General features: G+C 47.4%; 1 pseudogene; it reads left to right on the top strand.

Moving 5' to 3' along the window:
• The window catches only part of LOC124024814, a 28,709-nt pseudogene that overhangs the window by 3,535 nt on the left and 1,473 nt on the right, over positions 1-23,701 (top strand).

Here is a 23,701-nt window from a genome sequence, read left to right as displayed (position 1 = left end):
CAAACGTTTTCTGTAGTTGCAGATCAGACCTGCACAACGGTCAGGAGGAATTTTGGACCATTCCTCTTTACAAAACTGTTTCAGTTCAGCAATATTCTTGGGATGTCTGGTGTGAACTGCTCTCTTGAGGTCATGCTACAGCATCTCAATCGGGTTGAGGTCAAGACTCTGACTGGGCCACTCCAGAAGGTCAGGACTCTGACTGGGCCACTCCAGAAGGTCAGGACTCTGACTGGGCCACTCCAGAAGGTCAGGACTCTGACTGGGCCACTCCAGAAGGTCAGGAATCTGACTGGGCCACTCCAGAAGGTCAGGAGTCTGACTGGGCCACTCCAGAAGGTCAGGACTCTGACTGGGCCACTCCAGAAGGTCAGGACTCTGACTGGGCCACTCCAGAAGGTCAGGACTCTGACTGGGCCACTCCAGAAGGTCAGGAATCTGACTGGGCCACTCCAGAAGGTCAGGAGTCTGACTGGGCCACTCCAGAAGGTCAGGACTCTGACTGGGCCACTCCAGAAGGTCGGGACTCTGACTGGGCCACTCCAGAAGGTCAGGAGTCTGACTGCGCCACTCCAGAAGGTCAGGACTCTGACTGGGCCACTCCAGAAGGTCAGGAGTCTGACTGGGCCTCTCCAGAAGCTCAGGACTCTGACTGGGCCTCTCCAGAAGGTCAGGACTCTGACTGGGCCTCTCCAGAAGGTCAGGACTCTGACTGGGCCACTCCAGAAGGTCAGGACTCTGACTGGGCCTCTCCAGAAGGTCAGGACTCTGACTGGGCCACTCCAGAAGGTCAGGACTCTGACTGGGCCTCTCCAGAAGGTCAGGACTCTGACTGGGCCACTCCAGAAGGCGTACTTTCTTCTGTTGTTGATTTACTTCTGTGTTTTGGGTCGTTGTCCTGTTGCATCACCCACCTTCTGTTGAGCTTCAATTGGTGAACAGAGCCTTACATTCTCCTACAAAATGTCTTGATAAACTTGGGAATTCATTTTTCTGTCGATGATAGCAAACTGTCCAGGCGCTGCGGCAGCAAAGCAGCCCCAAACCATGATGCTCCCTCCACCAAACTTTACAGTTGGGATGAGATTTTGATGTTGGTGTGCTGTGCCTTTTTTTCTCCACACATAGTGTTGTGTGTTCCTTCGAAACAACTCAATTTTAGTTTAATCTGTTCTCAGAATATTTTCCCAGAAGCACAGTGGAACATCCAGGTGCTCTTCAGACGTGCAGCAATGTTTTTTTGGACAGCAGTGGATTCTTCAGTGGAGTCCTCCCATGAACACCATTCTTGTTTAGTGTTTTACGTATCATAGACTCATCAACAGAGATGTTAGCATGTTCCAGAGATTCCTGTAAGTCTTTAGCTGACACTCTAGGATTCTTCTTAACCTCATTGAGCATTCTGAGCTGTACTCTTGTAGTAATCTTTGCAGGATGGACACTCCTAGGAAGAGTAGCAACAGTGCTGAACTTTCTCCATTTATAGACTATTTGTCTTACCGTGGACTGATGAACATCAAGGCTTTTAGAGATACTTTTGTAACCCTTTCCAGCTTTATCTTAATCTTAGGTCTTCTGAGATCTCTCTTGTTCGAGGCATGATTCCCATCAGGCAATGCCTCTTGTGAATAGCAACCTCAAATTTTATGAGTGTTTTTATAGGGCGAGGCAGCTCGAACCAACATCTCCAATCTCATCTCATTGATTGGAATCCAGGTTAGCTGACTCCTGACTCCAATTAGCTTTTGGAGATGTCATTAATACCTCTTTGGGCTAGGGGGCGGTATTTTCACATCCGGATGAAAAGGGTGCCCAAAGTAAACTGCCTGCTACTCAGGTCCAGAAGCTAGGAGCTGCCAGTCTGCAAGGAGCTGCCAGTCTGCAAGGAGCTGCCTTCCTCCTCTACAGCGCTGCTGGAGTCTCCTGCCTGTTCAGCGCAGCCAGAGCTGCCAGCCTGCAAGGAGCAGCCAGAGCTGCCAGTCTGCATGAAGCAGCCAGAGCTGCCAGTCTGCATGAAGCAGCCAGAGCTGCCAGTCTGCATGAAGCAGCCAGAGCTGCCAGTCTGCATGAAGCAGCCAGAGCTGCCAGTCTGCAAGGAGCTTCCAGTCTGCAAGGAGCTGCCAGTCTGCATGGAGCTGCCAGTCTGCACGGAGCTGCCAGTCTGCACGGAGCCGCCAGAGCTGCCAGTCTGTAAGAAGCCGCCAGAGCTGTCAGCCTACATGGAGCAGCCAGAGCCGCCAGTCAGCGTGGAGCAGCCAGAGCCGCCAGTCAGCATGGAGCAGCCAGATCCGTCAGTCTGCCAGGATCCGCCAGTCAGCCAGACTCTTCCAGATCCGCCAGTCAGCCAGACTCTTCCAGATCCGCCAGTCAGCCAGACTCTTCCAGATCCGCCAGTCAGCCAGACTCTTCCAGATCCGCCAGTCAGCCAGACTTTTCCAGATCTGCCAGTCAGTCAGACTCTTCCAGATCTGCCAGTCAGCCAGACTCTTCCAGATCTGCTAGTTAACCAGACTCTTCCAGATCTGCTAGTCAACCAGACTCTTCCAGATCTGCTAGTCAACCAGACTCTTCCAGATCCGCCAGTCAGCCAGACTCTTCCAGATCCGCCAGTCAGCCAGACTCTTCCAGATCCGCCAGTCAGCCAGACTCTTCCAGATCCGCCAGTCAGCCAGACTCTTCCAGATCCGCCAGTCAGCCAGACTTTTCCAGATCTGCCAGTCAGTCAGACTCTTCCAGATCTGCCAGTCAACCAGACTCTTCCAGATCCGCCACTCAACCAGACTCTTCCAGATCCGCCAGTCAGCCAGGAGATGCCGGATTCAGCTACCTGCCTGAGCTTCCTCTCAGTGCTGAGCTTCCTCTCAGTGCTGAGCTTCCTCTCGGTGCTGAGCTTCCTCTCGGTCCCGAGCTTCCCCTCGGTCCCGAGCTTCCCCTCGGTCCCGAGCTTCCCCTCGGCCCCGAGCTTCCCCTCAGTCCCGAGCTGCCTCAGTCCCGAGCTGCCCCTCAGTCCCGATCTGCTCCTCAGTCCAGTGGGGTTCTGGGTGAGGACTACTAGGCCATGGTCTGCGGCGAGGGTGGACTATCCAAGGACGCGAGGAGGAGGGACTAAGACGGTGATTGAGTGGGGTCCACGACCCGCGCCAGAGCCGCCACCATGGACAGACGCCCACCTGGACCCTCCCTATTGTTTTGAAGTGCGTCCGGGAGTCCGCAGCTTGGGGGGGGGGGGGGTTCTGTCACGCCCTGGTCGAGGTATTTTGTGTTTATCTTCATTTATTTGGTCAGGCCAGGGTGTGGCATGGGGTTTTTGTTTGTGGTGTGTTGGTATTGGGATTGTAGCTTAGTGGGGTGTTCTAGTTAAGTCTATGGCTGTCTGAAGTGGTTCTCAATCAGAGGCAGGTGTTTATCGTTGCCTCTGATTGGGAACCATATTTAGGCAGCCATATGCTTTGTGTGTTTCGTGGGTGATTGTCCTTAGTGTCCTTGTTCCTGTCTCTGTGTTAGTTTACACAAGTATAGGCTGTTTCGGTTTTCGTTACGTTCATTACGTTTATTGTTTTGTAGTGTTTGTAATTGATTCGTGTTTTACGTTTGTTTATTAAACATGGATCGCAATCTACACGCTGCATTTTGGCCTGACTCTCCTTCACCACAAGAGAACCGTTACAGCTAGCAGAACCCCTAGCCGTAAAAGGTTTTAACCTAGCGTTTTCCAACCTACACTGTGAATGTTTAAATTATGTATTCAATATAGACAAGATAAATACAATAATTTGTGTGTTATTAGTTAAAGCACACTGTTCGTCTATTGTTGTGACTTAGATGAAGATCAGATCAAATTTGATGACCAATTTATGCAGAAATCCAGGTACAGTAGAAGTCGGAAGATTACATACACTTAGGTTGGAGTCATTAAAACTCGTTTTTCAACCACTCCAAATTGTCTTGTTAACAAACGATAGTTTTGTCAAATCGGATAGGACATCTACTTTGTGCATGACACAGATAATTTTTCCAACAATTGTTTACAGACAGATTATTTAACTTATAATTCACTGTATCACAATTCCAGTGGGTCAGAAGTTTACCAACACTAAGTTGACTGTGCCTTTAAACAGCTTGGAAAATTCCAGAAAATTATGCCATGGCTTTAGAAGCTTCTGATAGGCTAATTGACATAATTTGAGTAAATTGGAGGTGTACCTGTGGATGTATTTGGGGACAAAGACTGCACTTTTTGGAGAAATGTCCTCTGGTCTGATGAAACAAAAATAGAACTGTTTGTTCATAATGACCATTGTTATGTTTGGAGAAAAAAGGGGGAGGCTTGCAAGCCGAAGAACACCATCTCAACCGTGAAGCACAGGGGTGGCAGCATCATGTTGTGGGGGTGCTTTGCTGCAGGAGGGACTGGTGCACTTCACAAAATAGATGGCATTACGAGGATGGAAAATGATGTGGATATATTGAAGCAACATCTCAAGACATCAGTCAGGAAGTCAAAGCTTGGTCGCAAAAGGGTCTTACAAATAGACAATGACCCCAAGCATACTTCCAAAGTTGTGGCAAAATGGCTTAAGGACAACAAAGTCAAGGTATTGGAATGGCCATCACAAAGCCCTGACCTCAATACCATAGAAAATGTGTAGGCAGAACTGGTAAAGCGTTTGCGAGCAAGGAGGCCTACAAACCTGACTCAGTTACACCAGCTCTGTCAGGAGGAATGGGGCACAATTCCCCCAACTTATTGTGGGAAGTTTGTGGAAGGCTACCTGAAACAATTGACCCAAGTAAAAAAAAATGTAAAGGCAATGCTACCAAATACTAATTGAGTGTATGTAAACTTCTGACCCACTGGGAATGTGATGAAAGAAATAAAAGCTGAAATAAATAATTCTCTCTACGATTATTCTGACATTTCACATTCTTGAAGTGGTGATCCTAAGTGACCTAAGACAGGAAATTTTTACTAGTATTAAATGTCAGGAATTGTGAAAAACTGAGTTTAAATGTATTTGGCTAAGGTGTGTGTAAACATCTGACTTCAACCGTAATTCCAAAGGGTTCATATACTTTAATTTGCCACTGTAGTTGTTCATTAAAATCTATGAACCTGTGATATATAATGTACCGTGTGTGCGCATGTAATCTATTAGCCATCAACTCAAATCACCCAGAACAAAATAACTATACAACAACAATACTCTCCAGGTGAACAAATATGGCCTGGACAGTGTCCTGACAAAGGGCACAGTGGACAGACTGACCCCTGTCATGTCAGAAGGAATTGTAACATCATTCAGGGTATTCCTTCAGAACGGGGACGTCCTCGAGGCTAGGCGGGTAGTCATGGCGACCGGGCCGACCCGTGCCCAGATGGCCAACATTCCTTTCTGGGTGTCGTCCATAGCGGAGAGCTACCCTGAGGAACGCCTGCAGCACACCGTGCAGCTCATGCACCACCACTCACGGTCAACGCGGCAACAGGAACCAAGAAGCCAGAACCAGGAACAGGAAGAGAGTTCTTCTTCTCTCTCATCAGGTCGGTTGAGATGAGAATCCTCTGCTATTGATAGCTATCTGTATAGATGGACCATATGTCTCCACATGACACTGTACAATAATGCCCTCTCCTGGTGTTGAGGTGACATGACACTACTATAATGCCCTCTCCTGGTGTTGAGGTGACATGACACTGTACAATAATGCCCTCTCCTGGTGTTGAGGTGACATGACACTGTACAATAACGCCCTCTCCTGGTGTTGAGGTGACATGACACTGTACTATACCGCCCTCTCCTGGTGTTGAGGTGACATGACACTGTACAATAATGCCCTCTCCTGGTGTTGAGGTGACATGACACTGTACTATAACGCCCTCTCCTGGTGTTGAGGTGACATGACACTGTACAATAATGCCCTCTCCTGGTGTTGAGGTGACATGACACTGTACTATAATGCCCTCTCCTGGTGTTGAGGTGACATGACACTGTACTATAACGCCCTCTCCTGGTGTTGAGGTGACATGACACTGTACAATAATGCCCTCTCCTGGTGTTGAGGTGACATGACACTGTACAATAATGCCCTCTCCTGGTGTTGAGGTGACATGACATGACACTGTACTATAATGCCCTCTCCTGGTGTTGAGGTGACATGACACTGTACTATAATGCCCTCTCCTGGTGATGAGGTGACATGACACTGTACAATAATGCCCTCTCCTGGTGTTGAGGTGACATGACACTGTACAATAACGCCCTCTCCTGGTGTTGAGGTGACATGACACTGTACAATAATGCCCTCTCCTGGTGTTGAGGTGACATGACACTGTACAATAACGCCCTCTCCTGATATTGAGGTGACATGACATGCTGTCAAGCCAAAGGCTGCAATACTGTAATATCACACTGACTGGGCATCTATTTGACTTATCAAATGTAGAAATTAACTTATTTACTTAGTACTTATTTGTGTTGGACATTCTGTTCCTGTTAAGAGTCAGTGTGGTGTCAGTAACTCTGTCTCCATTCAGCAGGTCTCTATGTGGTGTCAGTAACTCTGTCTCCATCCAGCAGGTCTCTATGTAGTGTCAGTAACTCTGTCTCCATTCAGCAGGTCTCTATGTGGTGTCAGTAACTCTGTCTCCATTCAGCAGGTCTCAATGTGGTGTCAGTAACTCTGTCTCCATTCAGCATGGTGTCACTAACTCTGTCTCCATTCAGCGGGTCTCTATGTAGTGTCAGTAACTCTGTCTCCATTCAGCAGGTCTCTATGTGGTGTCAGTAACTCTGTCTCCATCCAGCAGGTCTCTATGTGGTGTCACTAACTCTGTCTCCATCCAGCTGGTCTCTATGTGGTGTCACTAACTCTGTCTCCATTCAGCAGGTCTCTATGTGGTGTCAGTAACTCTGTCTCCATTCAGCAGGTCTCAATGTGGTGTCAGTAACTCTGTCTCCATTCAGCAGGTCTCTATGTGGTGTCAGTAACTCTGTCTCCATTCAGCAGGTCTCAATGTGGTGTCAGTAACTCTGTCTCCATTCAGCATGGTGTCACTAACTCTGTCTCCATTCAGCGGGTCTCTATGTGGTGTCAGTAACTCTGTCTCCATTCAGCAGGTCTCTATGTGGTGTCACTAACTCTGTCTCCATTCAGCAGGTCTCTATGTGGTGTCAGTAACTCTGTCTCCATTCAGCAGGTCTCTATGTGGTGTCACTAACTCTGTCTCCATTCAGCAGGTCTCTATGTGGTGTCAGTAACTCTGTCTCCATTCAGCAGGTCTCTATGTGGTGTCAGTAACTCTGTCTCCATTCAGCAGGTCTCTATGTGGTGTCAGTAACTCTGTCTCCATTCAGCAGGTCTCTATGTGGTGTCAGTAACACTGTCTCCATTCAGCAGGTCTCTATGTGGTGTCAGTAACTCTGTCTCCATTCAGCAGGTCTCTATGTGGTGTCACTAACTCTGTCTCCATTCAGCAGGTCTCTATGTGGTGTCACTAACTGTCTCCATTCAGCAGGTCTCTATGTGGTGTCAGTAACTTTGTCTCCATTCAGCAGGTCTCTATGTGGTGTCAGTAACTTTGTCTCCATTCAGCAGGTCTCTATGTGGTGTCAGTAACTCTGTCTCCATCCAGCAGGTCTCTATGTGGTGTCACTAACTCTCTCTCCATTCAGCAGGTCTCTATGTGGTGTCACTAACTCTGTCTCCATCCAGCAGGTCTCTATGTGGTGTCACTAACTCTGTCTCCATCCAGCAGGTCTCTATGGTGTCACTAACTGTCTCCATCCAGCAGGTCTCTATGTGGTGTCACTAACTCTTGTCTCCATCCAGCAGGTCTCTGTGGTGTCACTAACTCTTGTCTCCATCCAGCAGGTCTCTATGTGGTATCACTAACTCTGTCTCCATCCAGCAGGTCCCCATGTGGTGTCTGAGCCTGGCCAGAGGGTGGTGGTGGTTGGTGGAGGCCTGACCAGCGCTCACGTCATTTCCATCGCTCTGCAGCAAGGAGCCAGTCATGTGACCTGGGTGATGCGCAAACACTTACAGGTCTGTTTCTGTTTAGATCTATGGCCCGAAGTGGAAACTTGTTAGTCCTGGGAATTATCACATAGAAACCTCATTTGGAGGATCAATGAGGTTTTAATATGCTTTTACATTTGTAGCACAAACCATTGTTTTGAAAACCATGGTGAAAATGGCTTTTTTAGACATAATACATGCCTCCTGTAAGACCCTATGATCTGTGCCACGCCTTCCACCGAAGGTGGCTCCTCCCTCTGTTCGGGAGGCGCTGGGCGGTCGCCGTCGCCGGCCTACTAGCTGCCACCGACCCCTTTTCTTTTTCGTTTGGTTTTGTCTGTCTTGTGTTCACCTGTGTCTAGTTTAGGCTAATCAGTGGGGTATTTAATCTCGCCCTACCCTCTAGGTTTTGTGCAAGATTGTTTGTGTTACTGTCGTTGGCTTGGGTTGCGTTTTTCTCTGTTAAGCAGGTTTATTTCACAGGACTGTTTTTCCAGCACGTTAGTTTAGTCAGAGGAGTGTGTTCCTCCGTTTTCCACCAGCCTGGATTCCTGTTTTCTAGTGGCTGATTTTGTGGTCCTCTACGTTGTTGGCTGATACTGACAGATAGACAACATCTTGGTCTCCTGCTCCTGACTCCACACCCACCTCTCCTAGGGAGATACTGACAGATAGACAACCTCTTGGTCTCCTGCTCCTGACTCCACACCCACCTCTCCTAGGGAGATACTGACAGATAGACAACATCTTGGTCTCCTGCTCCTGACTCCACACCCACCTCTCCTAGGGAGATACTGACAGATAGACAACATCTTGGTCTCCTGACTCCACACCCACCTCTCCTAGGGAGATACTGACAGATAGACAACATCTTGGTCTCCTGACTCCACACCCACCTCTCCTAGAGAGATACTGACAGATAGACAACATCTTGGTCTCCTGACTCCACACCCACCTCTCCTAGGGAGATACTGACAGATAGACAACATCTTGGTCTCCTGACTCCACACCCACCTCTCCTAGAGAGATACTGACAGATAGACAACCTCTTGGTCTCCTGCTCCTGACTCCACACCCACCTCTCCTAGAGAGATACTGACAGATAGACAACCTCTTGGTCTCCTGCTCCTGACTCCACACCCACCTCTCCTAGGGAGATACTGACAGATAGACAACATCTTGGTCTCCTGCTCCTGACTCCACACCCACCTCTCCTAGGGAGATACTGACAGATAGACAACATCTTGGTCTCCTGACTCCACACCCACCTCTCCTAGGGAGATACTGACAGATAGACAACATCTTGGTCTCCTGACTCCACACCCACCTCTCCTAGGGAGATACTGACAGATAGACAACATCTTGGTCTCCTGACTCCACACCCACCTCTCCTAGGGACATACTGACAGATAGACAACATCTTGGTCTCCTGCTCCTGACTCCACACCCACCTCTCCTAGAGAGATACTGACAGATAGACAACCTCTTGGTCTCCTGCTCCTGACTCCACACCCACCTCTCCTAGGGACATACTGACAGATAGACAACCTCTTGGTCTCCTGCTCCTGACTCCACACCCACCTCTCCTAGGGAGATACTGACAGATAGACAACCTCTTGGTCTCCTGCTCCTGACTCCACACCCACCTCTCCTAGGGAGATACTGACAGATAGACAACCTCTTGGTCTCCTGCTCCTGACTCCACACCCACCTCTCCTAGGGAGATACTGACAGATAGACAACCTCTTGGTCTCCTGCTCCTGACTCCACACCCACCTCTCCTAGGGAGATACTGACAGATAGACAACATCTTGGTCTCCTGACTCCACACCCACCTCTCCTAGGGACATACTGACAGATAGACAACCTCTTGGTCTCCTGCTCCTGACTCCACACCCACCTCTCCTAGGGAGATACTGACAGATAGACAACATCTTGGTCTCCTGCTCCTGACTCCACACCCACCTCTCCTAGGGAGATACTGACAGATAGACAACCTCTTGGTCTCCTGCTCCTGACTCCACACCCACCTCTCCTAGGGAGATACTGACAGATAGACAACCTCTTGGTCTCCTGACTCCACACCCACCTCTCCTAGGGAGATACTGACAGATAGACAACCTCTTGGTCTCCTGCTCCTGACTCCACACCCACCTCTCCTAGGGAGATACTGACAGATAGACAACATCTTGGTCTCCTGACTCCACACCCACCTCTCCTAGGGAGATACTGACAGATAGACAACATCTTGGTCTCCTGACTCCACACCCACCTCTCCTAGGGAGATACTGACAGATAGACAACATCTTGGTCTCCTGATCCTGACTCCACACCCACCTCTCCTAGGGAGATACTGACAGATAGACAACCTCTTGGTCTCCTGCTCCTGACTCCACACCCACCTCTCCTAGGGAGATACTGACAGATAGACAACATCTTGGTCTCCTGCTCCTGACTCCACACCCACCTCTCCTAGGGAGATACTGACAGATAGACAACATCTTGGTCTCCTGCTCCTGACTCCACACCCACCTCTCCTAGGGAGATACTGACAGATAGACAACCTCTTGGTCTCCTGCTCCTGACTCCACACCCACCTCTCCTAGGGAGATACTGACAGATAGACAACATCTTGGTCTCCTGACTCCACACCCACCTCTCCTAGGGAGATACTGACAGATAGACAACATCTTGGTCTCCTGACTCCACACCCACCTCTCCTAGGGAGATACTGACAGATAGACAACCTCTTGGTCTCCTGCTCCTGACTCCACACCCACCTCTCCTAGGGAGATACTGACAGATAGACAACATCTTGGTCTCCTGCTCCTGACTCCACACCCACCTCTCCTAGGGAGATACTGACAGATAGACAACCTCTTGGTCTCCTGCTCCTGACTCCACACCCACCTCTCCTAGGGAGATACTGACAGATAGACAACCTCTTGGTCTCCTGCTCCTGACTCCACACCCACCTCTCCTAGGGAGATACTGACAGATAGACAACCTCTTGGTCTCCTGACTCCACACCCACCTCTCCTAGGGACATACTGACAGATAGACAACATCTTGGTCTCCTGCTCCTGACTCCACACCCACCTCTCCTAGGGAGATACTGACAGATAGACAACCTCTTGGTCTCCTGACTCCACACCCACCTCTCCTAGGGACATACTGACAGATAGACAACATCTTGGTCTCCTGCTCCTGACTCCACACCCACCTCTCCTAGAGAGATACTGACAGATAGACAACATCTTGGTCTCCTGCTCCTGACTCCACACCCACCTCTCCTAGGGAGATACTGACAGATAGACAACCTCTTGGTCTCCTGACTCCACACCCACCTCTCCTAGGGAGATACTGACAGATAGACAACCTCTTGGTCTCCTGCTCCTGACTCCACACCCACCTCTCCTAGGGAGATACTGACAGATAGACAACATCTTGGTCTCCTGACTCCACACCCACCTCTCCTAGGGACATACTGACAGATAGACAACATCTTGGTCTCCTGACTCCACACCCACCTCTCCTAGGGACATACTGACAGATAGACAACATCTTGGTCTCCTGACTCCACACCCACCTCTCCTAGGGAGATACTGACAGATAGACAACATCTTGGTCTCCTGCTCCTGACTCCACACCCACCTCTCCTAGGGAGATACTGACAGATAGACAACCTCTTGGTCTCCTGCTCCTGACTCCACACCCACCTCTCCTAGGGAGATACTGACAGATAGACAACCTCTTGGTCTCCTGACTCCACACCCACCTCTCCTAGGGAGATACTGACAGATAGACAACCTCTTGGTCTCCTGACTCCACACCCACCTCTCCTAGGGAGATACTGACAGATAGACAACATCTTGGTCTCCTGCTCCTGACTCCACACCCACCTCTCCTAGGGAGATACTGACAGATAGACAACCTCTTGGTCTCCTGACTCCTGACTCCACACCCACCTCTCCTAGGGAGATACTGACAGATAGACAACCTCTTGGTCTCCTGCTCCTGACTCCACACCCACCTCTCCTAGGGAGATACTGACAGATAGACAACCTCTTGGTCTCCTGCTCCTGACTCCACACCCACCTCTCCTAGGGAGATACTGACAGATAGACAACCTCTTGGTCTCCTGACTCCACACCCACCTCTCCTAGGGAGATACTGACAGATAGACAACCTCTTGGTCTCCTGACTCCACACCCACCTCTCCTAGGGAGATACTGACAGATAGACAACATCTTGGTCTCCTGCTCCTGACTCCACACCCACCTCTCCTAGGGAGATACTGACAGATAGACAACCTCTTGGTCTCCTGACTCCTGACTCCACACCCACCTCTCCTAGGGAGATACTGACAGATAGACAACCTCTTGGTCTCCTGACTCCACACCCACCTCTCCTAGGGAGATACTGACAGATAGACAACCTCTTGGTCTCCTGACTCCACACCCACCTCTCCTAGGGACATACTGACAGATAGACAACCTCTTGGTCTCCTGACTCCACACCCACCTCTCCTAGGGACATACTGACAGATAGACAACATCTTGGTCTCCTGCTCCTGACTCCACACCCACCTCTCCTAGGGAGATACTGACAGATAGACAACCTCTTGGTCTCCTGCTCCTGACTCCACACCCACCTCTCCTAGGGACATACTGACAGATAGACAACCTCTTGGTCTCCTGACTCCACACCCACCTCTCCTAGGGAGATACTGACAGATAGACAACATCTTGGTCTCCTGCTCCTGACTCCACACCCACCTCTCCTAGGGACATACTGACAGATAGACAACCTCTTGGTCTCCTGACTCCACACCCACCTCTCCTAGGGAGATACTGACAGATAGACAACATCTTGGTCTCCTGCTCCTGACTCCACACCCACCTCTCCTAGGGAGATACTGACAGATAGACAACATCTTGGTCTCCTGCTCCTGACTCCACACCCACCTCTCCTAGGGAGATACTGACAGATAGACAACCTCTTGGTCTCCTGCTCCTGACTCCACACCCACCTCTCCTAGGGAGATACTGACAGATAGACAACCTCTTGGTCTCCTGACTCCACACCCACCTCTCCTAGAGAGATACTGACAGATAGACAACCTCTTGGTCTCCTGCTCCTGACTCCACACCCACCTCTCCTAGGGAGATACTGACAGATAGACAACCTCTTGGTCTCCTGACTCCACACCCACCTCTCCTAGGGAGATACTGACAGATAGACAACCTCTTGGTCTCCTGACTCCACACCCACCTCTCCTAGAGAGATACTGACAGATAGACAACCTCTTGGTCTCCTGCTCCTGACTCCACACCCACCTCTCCTAGGGACATACTGACAGATAGACAACTTCTTGGTCTCCTGACTCCACACCCACCTCTCCTAGGGAGATACTGACAGATAGACAACCTCTTGGTCTCCTGACTCCACACCCACCTCTCCTAGAGAGATACTGACAGATAGACAACATCTTGGTCTCCTGCTCCTGACTCCACACCCACCTCTCCTAGGGAGATACTGACAGATAGACAACATCTTGGTCTCCTGCTCCTGACTCCACACCCACCTCTCCTAGGGAGATACTGACAGATAGACAACATCTTGGTCTCCTGCTCCTGACTCCACACCCACCTCTCCTAGGGAGATACTGACAGATAGACAACATCTTGGTCTCCTGCTCCTGACTCCACACCCACCTCTCCTAAGGACATACTGACAGATAGACAACATCTTGGTCTCCTGCTCCTGACTCCACACCCACCTCTCCTAGGGAGATACTGACAGATAGACAACCTCTTGGTCTCCTGCTCCTGACTCCACACCCACCTCTCCTAGGGAGATACTGACAGATAGACAACCTCTTGGTCTCCTGACTCCACACCCACCTCTCCTAGGGAGATACTGACAGATAGACAACCTCTTGGTCTCCTGCTCCTGACTCCACACCCACCTCTCCTAGGGACATACTGACAGATAGACAACATCTTGGTCTCCTGACTCCACACCCACCTCTCCTAGGGAGATACTGACAGATAGACAACCTCTTGGTCTCCTGCTCCTGACTCCACACCCACCTCTCCTAGGGAGATACTGACAGATAGACAACCTCTTGGTCTCCTGACTCCACACCCACCTCTCCTAGGGAGATACTGACAGATAGACAACCTCTTGGTCTCCTGCTCCTGACTCCACACCCACCTCTCCTAGGGAGATACTGACAGATAGACAACCTCTTGGTCTCCTGCTCCTGACTCCACACCCACCTCTCCTAGGGAGATACTGACAGATAGACAACATCTTGGTCTCCTGCTCCTGACTCCACACCCACCTCTCCTAGGGAGATACTGACAGATAGACAACATCTTGGTCTCCTGACTCCACACCCACCTCTCCTAGGGAGATACTGACAGATAGACAACCTCTTGGTCTCCTGACTCCACACCCACCTCTCCTAGGGAGATACTGACAGATAGACAACCTCTTGGTCTCCTGCTCCTGACTCCACACCCACCTCTCCTAGGGAGATACTGACAGATAGACAACCTCTTGGTCTCCTGCTCCTGACTCCTCACCCACCTCTCCTAGGGAGATACTGACAGATAGACAACCTCTTGGTCTCCTGACTCCACACCCACCTCTCCTAGAGAGATACTGACAGATAGACAACATCTTGGTCTCCTGCTCCTGACTCCACACCCACCTCTCCTAGGGACATACTGACAGATAGACAACCTCTTGGTCTCCTGACTCCACACCCACCTCTCCTAGAGAGATACTGACAGATAGACAACATCTTGGTCTCCTGCTCCTGACTCCACACCCACCTCTCCTAGGGACATACTGACAGATAGACAACCTCTTGGTCTCCTGCTCCTGACTCCACACCCACCTCTCCTAGGGAGATACTGACAGATAGACAACATCTTGGTCTCCTGACTCCACACCCACCTCTCCTAGGGAGATACTGACAGATAGACAACATCTTGGTCTCCTGACTCCACACCCACCTCTCCTAGGGAGATACTGACAGATAGACAACATCTTGGTCTCCTGACTCCACACCCACCTCTCCTAGGGAGATACTGACAGATAGACAACATCTTGGTCTCCTGACTCCACACCCACCTCTCCTAGAGAGATACTGACAGATAGACAACATCTTGGTCTCCTGCTCCTGACTCCACACCCACCTCTCCTAGGGACATACTGACAGATAGACAACATCTTGGTGTCATTACTCTCTTCATAGAGAAATCTCAAAAATATGGAGTATTTATATACGTATTTAATATAGTATGTCTATATTGTGAACTACAAATTTACGCATGAATTTATTCAACATCAAAACTACTAAAATGAATATCTCAAAAGTACCCTTTTAGATTTAGTTCATTTTTAGACATGTTGGTTTAGAAAATATATTCTAGAAATACATCACATTTCCAGAGTGCCCCCCCCCTCCCTCCCAGCTGAAGCAGTTTGATGTTAAGAGAATGTTATAGTCAGACCACCATGATCTCCAACCCCAAACCCCTCTGCCTCGCTCCTCTCCCCCAGCTGAAGCAGTGTGATGTTAAGAGAATGTTATAGTCAGACCACCATGATCTCCAACCCCAAACCCCTCTGCCTCGCTCCTCTCCCCCAGCTGAAGCAGTTTGATGTTAAGAGAATGTTATAGTCAGACCACCATGATCTCCAACCCCAAACCCCTCTGCCTCGCTCCTCTCCCCCAGCTGAAGCAGTTTGATGTTAAGAGAATGTTATAGTCAGACCACCATGATCTCCAACCCCAAACCCCTCTGCCTCGCTCCTCTCCCCCAGCTGAAGCAGTTTGATGTTAAGAGAATGTTATAGTCAGACCACCATGATCTCCAACCCCAAACCCCTCTGCCTCGCTCCTCTCCCCCAGCTGAAGCAGTTTGATGTTAAGAGAATGTTATAGTCAGACCACCATGATCTCCAACCCCAAACCCCTCTGCCTCGCTCCTCTCCCCCAGCTGAAGCAGTGTGATGTTAAGAGAATGTTATAGTCAGACCACCATGATCTCCAACCCCAAACCCCTCTGCCTCGCTCCTCTCCCCCAGCTGAAGCAGTGTGATGTTAAGAGAATGTTATAGTCAGACCACCATGATCTCCAACCCCAAACCCCTCTGCCTCGGTCATCTCCCCCAGCTGAAGCAGTGTGATGTTAAGAGAATGTTATAGTCAGACCACCATGATCTCCAACCCCAAACCCCTCTGCCTCGGTCATCTCCCCCAGCTGAAGCAGTTTGACGTGGGTGACGTGGAAAGCCTGGTGGGCCGGTACTCTCATGTGGAGCACGGCATCAAGATGGACGGCCTGGCCTACCTGCGCCAGTTCTACAACGAGAGCAGCGTCCATAAGAGACTGGCCATGATCAGACAGGCCAGGAAGGGAGGGGCAGTTACACCTGAGGCCTACGCAGCCCTGCAGCCCTACATCCAGACTGGACAGCTGTCTGTCCGAGCATACTGCCAGGTACAGAAATAACAATAATATGGTAATGCTACTAGTCAGAATAATACTGCTAGTAAATAGATATCAATAATATTAATAAACTGCGAACCCCCCCCCAGGCACACACAACCTCTGTCCACCCCTCAGGACCCCCCCAGTCACACACAACCTCTGTCCACCCTCTCTACTGCGACCCCCCCCCCAGTCACACACAACCTCTGTCCACCCTCTCTACTGCGACCCCCCCCCCCCAGTCACACACAACCTCTGTCCACCCTCTCTACTGCGACCCCCAGGCACACACAACCTCTGTCCACCCTCTCTCCACAGAGGTTACGTGTGCCTGGGGGTCGCAGTAGAGAACTAACATTTGGAACTAACATTTGGAAACATAAAACAACACAATCTGGTGAAAGAGAGAAAGCAGAGCCGAGGTTCATGACCTGTTGTGTTCTACAGGTGACTGAAGCTAAGTGGTGCTATGAAAGCCAGGTGTGGAGACTGTCACTGTGTGGACAGAATGGCTGTGAGACTTGGACTGGGGACAGGATATGGCTGGCTACAGGATGCAAACTGGACGTCAACCAAGACCCTATGCTCTCTTCTGTCATCAAGGAATTCCCTATTCAGGTGTGCTGATATTATATCATATCTCAACCTCTGCAAGAATCTGTCATGTATCTTTAATCAAATCTGTGTCCACAAAATGACTATACTTCTATACTATACGACAGTGGTGTAAAGTACTTAAGGAAAAATACTTTAAAGTACTACTTAAGTAGTTTTTTGGTGTATGTGTACTTTACTATTTTACTATTTATATTGTTTTACTACTTTTACTTTTACTTTACTTACATTCCTTAAGAAAATATTGTACTTTTTACTCCATACATTTTCCTTGACACCCAAAAGTACTTAGGACAGGAGAATAGTCCAATTCACGCACTTATCAACCGAACATCCCTGGTCATCCCTACTGCCTCTTATCTGGAGGACTCACTAAACAGAGAACATCCCTGGTCATCCCTACTGCCTCTTATCTGGTGGACTCACTAAACAGAGAACATCCCTGGTCATCCCTACTGCCTCTGATCTGACAGACTCACTAAACAGAGAACATCCCTGGTCATCCCTACTGCCTCTTATCTGGAGGACTCACTAAACAGAGAACATCCCTGGTCATCTCTACTGCCTCTGATCTGGCAGACTCACTAAACAGAGAACATCCCTGGTCATCTCTACAGCCTCTGATCTGGTGGACTCACTAAACAGAGAACATCCCTGGTCATCTCTACAGCCTCTGATCTGGCGGACTCACTAAACAGAGAACATCCCTGGTCATCTCTACAGCCTCTGATCTGGGGGACTCACTAAACAGAGAACATCCCTGGTCATCTCTACAGCCTCTGATCTGGCAGACTCACTAAACAGAGAACATCCCTGGTCATCTCTACAGCCTCTGATCTGACAGACTCACTAAACAGAGAACATCCCTGGTCATCCCTACTGCCTCTTATCTGGCAGACTCACTAAACAGAGAACATCCCTGGTCATCCCTACAGCCTCTGATCTGGTGGACTCACTAAACAGACAACATCCCTGGTCATCTCTACTGCCTCTGATCTGGTGGACTCACTAAACAGAGAACATCCCTGGTCATCCCTACAGCCTCTGATCTGGTGGACTCACTAAACAGAGTACATCCCTGGTCATCCCTACAGCCTCTGATCTGGTGGACTCACTAAACAGAGTACATCCCTGGTCATCTCTACAGCCTCTGATCTGACTCACTAAACAGAGTACATCCCTGGTCATCCCTACAGCCTCTGATCTGGTGGACTCACTAAACAGAGAACATCCCTGGTCATCTCTACTGCCTCTGATCTGGTGGACTCACTAAACAGAGAACATCCTGGTCATCTCTACTGCCTCTGATCTGGCAGACTCACTAAACAGAGAACATCCCTGGTCATCCCTACTGCCTCTGATCTGGAGGACTCACTAAACAGAGAACATCCCTGGTCATCCCTACTGCCTCTGATCTGGCGGACTCACTAAACAGAGAACATCCCTGGTCATCCCTACTGCCTCTGATCTGGCAGACTCAATAAACAGAGAACATCCCTGGTCATCTCTACAGCCTCTGATCTGACAGACTCACTAAACAGAGAACATCCCTGGTCATCTCTACTGCCTCTGATCAGACTCACTAAACAGAGAACATCCCTGGTCATCCCTACAGCCTCTGATCTGGAGGACTCAATAAACAGAGAACATCCCTGGTCATCTCTACTGCCTCTGATCTGGTGGACTCACTAAACAGAGAACATCCCTGGTCATCCCTACAGCCTCTGATCTGGTGGACTCACTAAACAGAGTACATCCCTGGTCATCCCTACAGCCTCTGATCTGGTGGACTCACTAAACAGAGTACATCCCTGGTCATCTCTACAGCCTCTGATCTGACTCACTAAACAGAGTACATCCCTGGTCATCCCTACAGCCTCTGATCTGGTGGACTCACTAAACAGAGAACATCCCTGGTCATCTCTACTGCCTCTGATCTGGTGGACTCACTAAACAGAGAACATCCCTGGTCATCCCTACTGCCTCTGATCTGGAGGACTCACTAAACAGAGAACATCCCTGGTCATCCCTACTGCCTCTGATCTGGCGGACTCACTAAACAGAGAACATCCCTGGTCATCCCTACTGCCTCTGATCTGGCAGACTCAATAAACAGAGAACATCCCTGGTCATCTCTACAGCCTCTGATCTGACAGACTCACTAAACAGAGAACATCCCTGGTCATCTCTACTGCCTCTGATCAGACTCACTAAACAGAGAACATCCCTGGTCATCCCTACAGCCTCTGATCTGGAGGACTCAATAAACAGAGAACATCCCTGGTCATCTCTACTGCCTCTGATCTGGTGGACTCACTAAACAGAGAACATCCCTGGTCATCCCTACAGCCTCTGATCTGGTGGACTCACTAAACAGAGTACATCCCTGGTCATCCCTACAGCCTCTGATCTGGTGGACTCACTAAACAGAGTACATCCCTGGTCATCTCTACAGCCTCTGATCTGACTCACTAAACAGAGTACATCCCTGGTCATCCCTACAGCCTCTGATCTGGTGGACTCACTAAACAGAGAACATCCCTGGTCATCTCTACTGCCTCTGATCTGGTGGACTCACTAAACAGAGAACATCCCTGGTCATCTCTACTGCCTCTGATCTGGCAGACTCACTAAACAGAGAACATCCCTGGTCATCCCTACTGCCTCTGATCTGGAGGACTCACTAAACAGAGAACATCCCTGGTCATCCCTACTGCCTCTGATCTGGCGGACTCACTAAACAGAGAACATCCCTGGTCATCCCTACTGCCTCTGATCTGGCAGACTCAATAAACAGAGAAAATCCCTGGTCATCTCTACAGCCTCTGATCTGACAGACTCACTAAACAGAGAACATCCCTGGTCATCTCTACTGCCTCTGATCAGACTCACTAAAGATAGAACATCCCTGGTCATCCCTACAGCCTCTGATCTGGAGGACTCAATAAACAGAGAACATCCCTGGTCATCCCTACAGCCTCTGATCTGGAGGACTCAATAAACAGAGAACATCCCTGGTCATCTCTACTGCCTCTGATCTGACAGACTCACTAAACAGAGAACATCCCTGGTCATCTCTACTGCCTCTGTTCTGACTCACTAAACAGAGTACATCCCTGGTCATCCCTACTGCCTCTGATCAGACTCACTAAACAGAGAACATCCCTGGTCATCTCTACTGCCTCTGATCTGACAGACTCACTAAACAGAGAACATCCCTGGTCATCTCTACTGCCTCTGATCTGACTCACTAAACAGAGTACATCCCTGGTCATCTCTACAGCCTCTGATCTGGAGGACTCACTAAACAGAGAACATCCCTGGTCATCTCTACTGCCTCTGTTCTGACTCACTAAACAGAGAACATCCCTGGTCATCTCTACAGCCTCTGATCTGACTCACTAAACAGAGAACATCCCTGGTCATCTCTACTGCCTCTGTTCTGACTCACTAAACAGAGAACATCCCTGGTCATCTCTACTGCCTCTGTTCTGACTCACTAAACAGAGAACATCCCTGGTCATCTCTACTGCCTCTGTTCTGACTCACTAAACAGAGAACATCCCTGGTCATCTCTACTGCCTCTGATCTGGCAGACTCACTAAACAGAGAACATCCCTGGTCGACTCTACTGCCTCTGATCTGACTCACTAAACAGAGAACATCCCTGGTCGTCTCTACTGCCTCTGATCTGGTGGAGTCACTAAACAGAGAACATCCCTGGTCGACTCTACAGCCTCTGATCTGACAGACTCAATAAACAGAGAACATCCCTGGTCATCTCTACTGCCTCTGATCTGACTCACTAAATACACATGCTTTGTTTGTAAATTATAACTGAATGTTGGACAAGAAAATGGTGCCATCTGGTTTGCTTAATATAAGGAATTTAGAAGGATTTACACTTTTACTTTTGATACTTAAGTATATTTTAAACCAAATACTTGTATACCGTTACTCAAGTAGATTTTACTGGGTGACTTTTACTTTTACTTGAGTCATTTTCTATTAAGGTATCTTTACTTTTACTCAAGTATGATAGTTGGGTACTTTTTCCACCACCGCTATACCACCATACTATACTAATATAGACTACTACTATACCACCATACTATACTAATATATGCTACTACTATACTATACCACCATACTATACTAATATAGACTACTACTATACCACCATACTATACTAATATATGCTACTACTATACTATACCACCATACTATACTAATATATGCTACTACTATACTATACCACCATACTATACTAACATATGCTACTACTATACTATACCACCATACTATACTAACATATGCTACTACTATACTATACCACCATACTATACTAACATATGCTACTACTATACCACCATACTATACTAATATATGCTACTACTATACTATACCACCATACTATACTAATATATGCTACTACTATACTATACCACCATACTATACTAACATATGCTACTACTATACCACCATACTATACTAATATACGCTACTACTATACTATACCACCATACTATACTAACATATGCTACTACTATACCACCATACTATACTAATATATGCTACTACTATACTATACCACCATACTACACTAATATATGCTAATACTATACTAATATAGGCTACTACTATACTATACCACCAACTATACTAACATATGCTACTACTATACCACCATACTATACTAATATATGCTACTACTATACTATACCACCATACTATACTAATATATGCTAATACTATACTAATATAGGCTACTACTATACTATACCACCATACTATACTAACATATGCTACTACTATACCACCATACTACACTAATATATGCTACTACTATACTATACCACCATACTACACTAATATATGCTACTACTATACTATACCACCATACTATACTAATATAGACTACTACTATACCACCATACTATACTAATATAGACTACTACTATACTATACCACCATACTATACTAATATAGACTACTACTATACTATACCACCATACTATACTAATATATGCTACTACTATACTATACCACCATACTATACTAATATAGACTACTACTATACCACCATACTATACTAATATATGCTACTACTATACTATACCACCATACTATACTAACATATGCTACTACTATACTATACCACCATACTATACTAATATAGGCTAATACTATACTAATATAGGCTACTACTATACTATACCACCAACTATACAATAATACTATACTACTATACCACTATACTATGGGGTACTGCCATACTATACTATACCACCATACTACCATTCTATATTATAATACTATACCACCATACTATACTATAATACTATACTACTATACTATGGGGTACTACCATACTATACTACTATGGTATGGGCTACTACAATACTATACTATAGGCTACTACTGTACGACGATACTATACTACTATAGGCTACTGCTATACTATGGTACGATACTATAGGCTACTCCTAGACTACACTACTATACTATAGGTGACTACTACACTATGCTAATACACCCCACTACTATAGGCTATTACTATACTATACCATACTACACTACTATACTATTATATTATAGGCTACTACTATAATACTATAGGCTACTACTATTTTATACTACCATGCTATATGCTACTACACTACTATACTATTATATTATGGGCTATTACTATACTACCATGATATATGCTACTATTATGCTATACTACTATAATATAGGCTGCTACTATACTAAACCACTATACTATAGGCTACCTCTATACTATACTTCTATACTATAGGCTACTACTATACTAATATAATATAGGCTACTATACTGTAGGCTACTACTATACACATATACTATCATAATATAGGCTACTACTATACTATACTATTATAAGCTACTACTATAATATAGGCTACTACTATACTATGCCACAATACACCTATACTATCGGCTACTACTATACTATACTACTTTAATATACTACTATAGGCTACTACTATAATACTATACTACTATAGGCTACTACTATGCTACTATACTACTATAGGCTACTATTATACTATACTTTAGGCTACTACTAGGCAACTATACTATACTACTATAGCCTACTACAATACTATACCATAATACTATAAGCTCCTACTATACTATGCCAGACTATGCCATACTATACTACTATAGGCTACTACTATACTATACTATGGGCTACTGCTATACTAAGCTACTATACTATAGGCTAATACTATACTTCTCTACTATACTATAGGCTACTACTATACCATACCACTCTAGGCTATTACTATACTATACTACCATACTACTATACGACACTGTTATACTATAGGCTACTACTACACCATACCATACTATACTAACATGTTACACTATAGGCTACGACTGTGCTATACTACTATAGGCTACTACTATACTATACACCTATAGGCACTACTATACTATACAACTATAGGCTACTACTACACTATAGGCTGCTACTATACGCCTATAGGCTACTACTATACTATACTACTATACTATAGGTTACAACT

The sequence above is a fragment of the Oncorhynchus gorbuscha genome, unplaced genomic scaffold (genome assembly GCF_021184085.1).
Source record: "Oncorhynchus gorbuscha isolate QuinsamMale2020 ecotype Even-year unplaced genomic scaffold, OgorEven_v1.0 Un_scaffold_2012, whole genome shotgun sequence".
NCBI lineage: Eukaryota > Metazoa > Chordata > Actinopteri > Salmoniformes > Salmonidae > Oncorhynchus > Oncorhynchus gorbuscha.
This window is presented reverse-complemented; position numbering and strand designations above follow the sequence as displayed.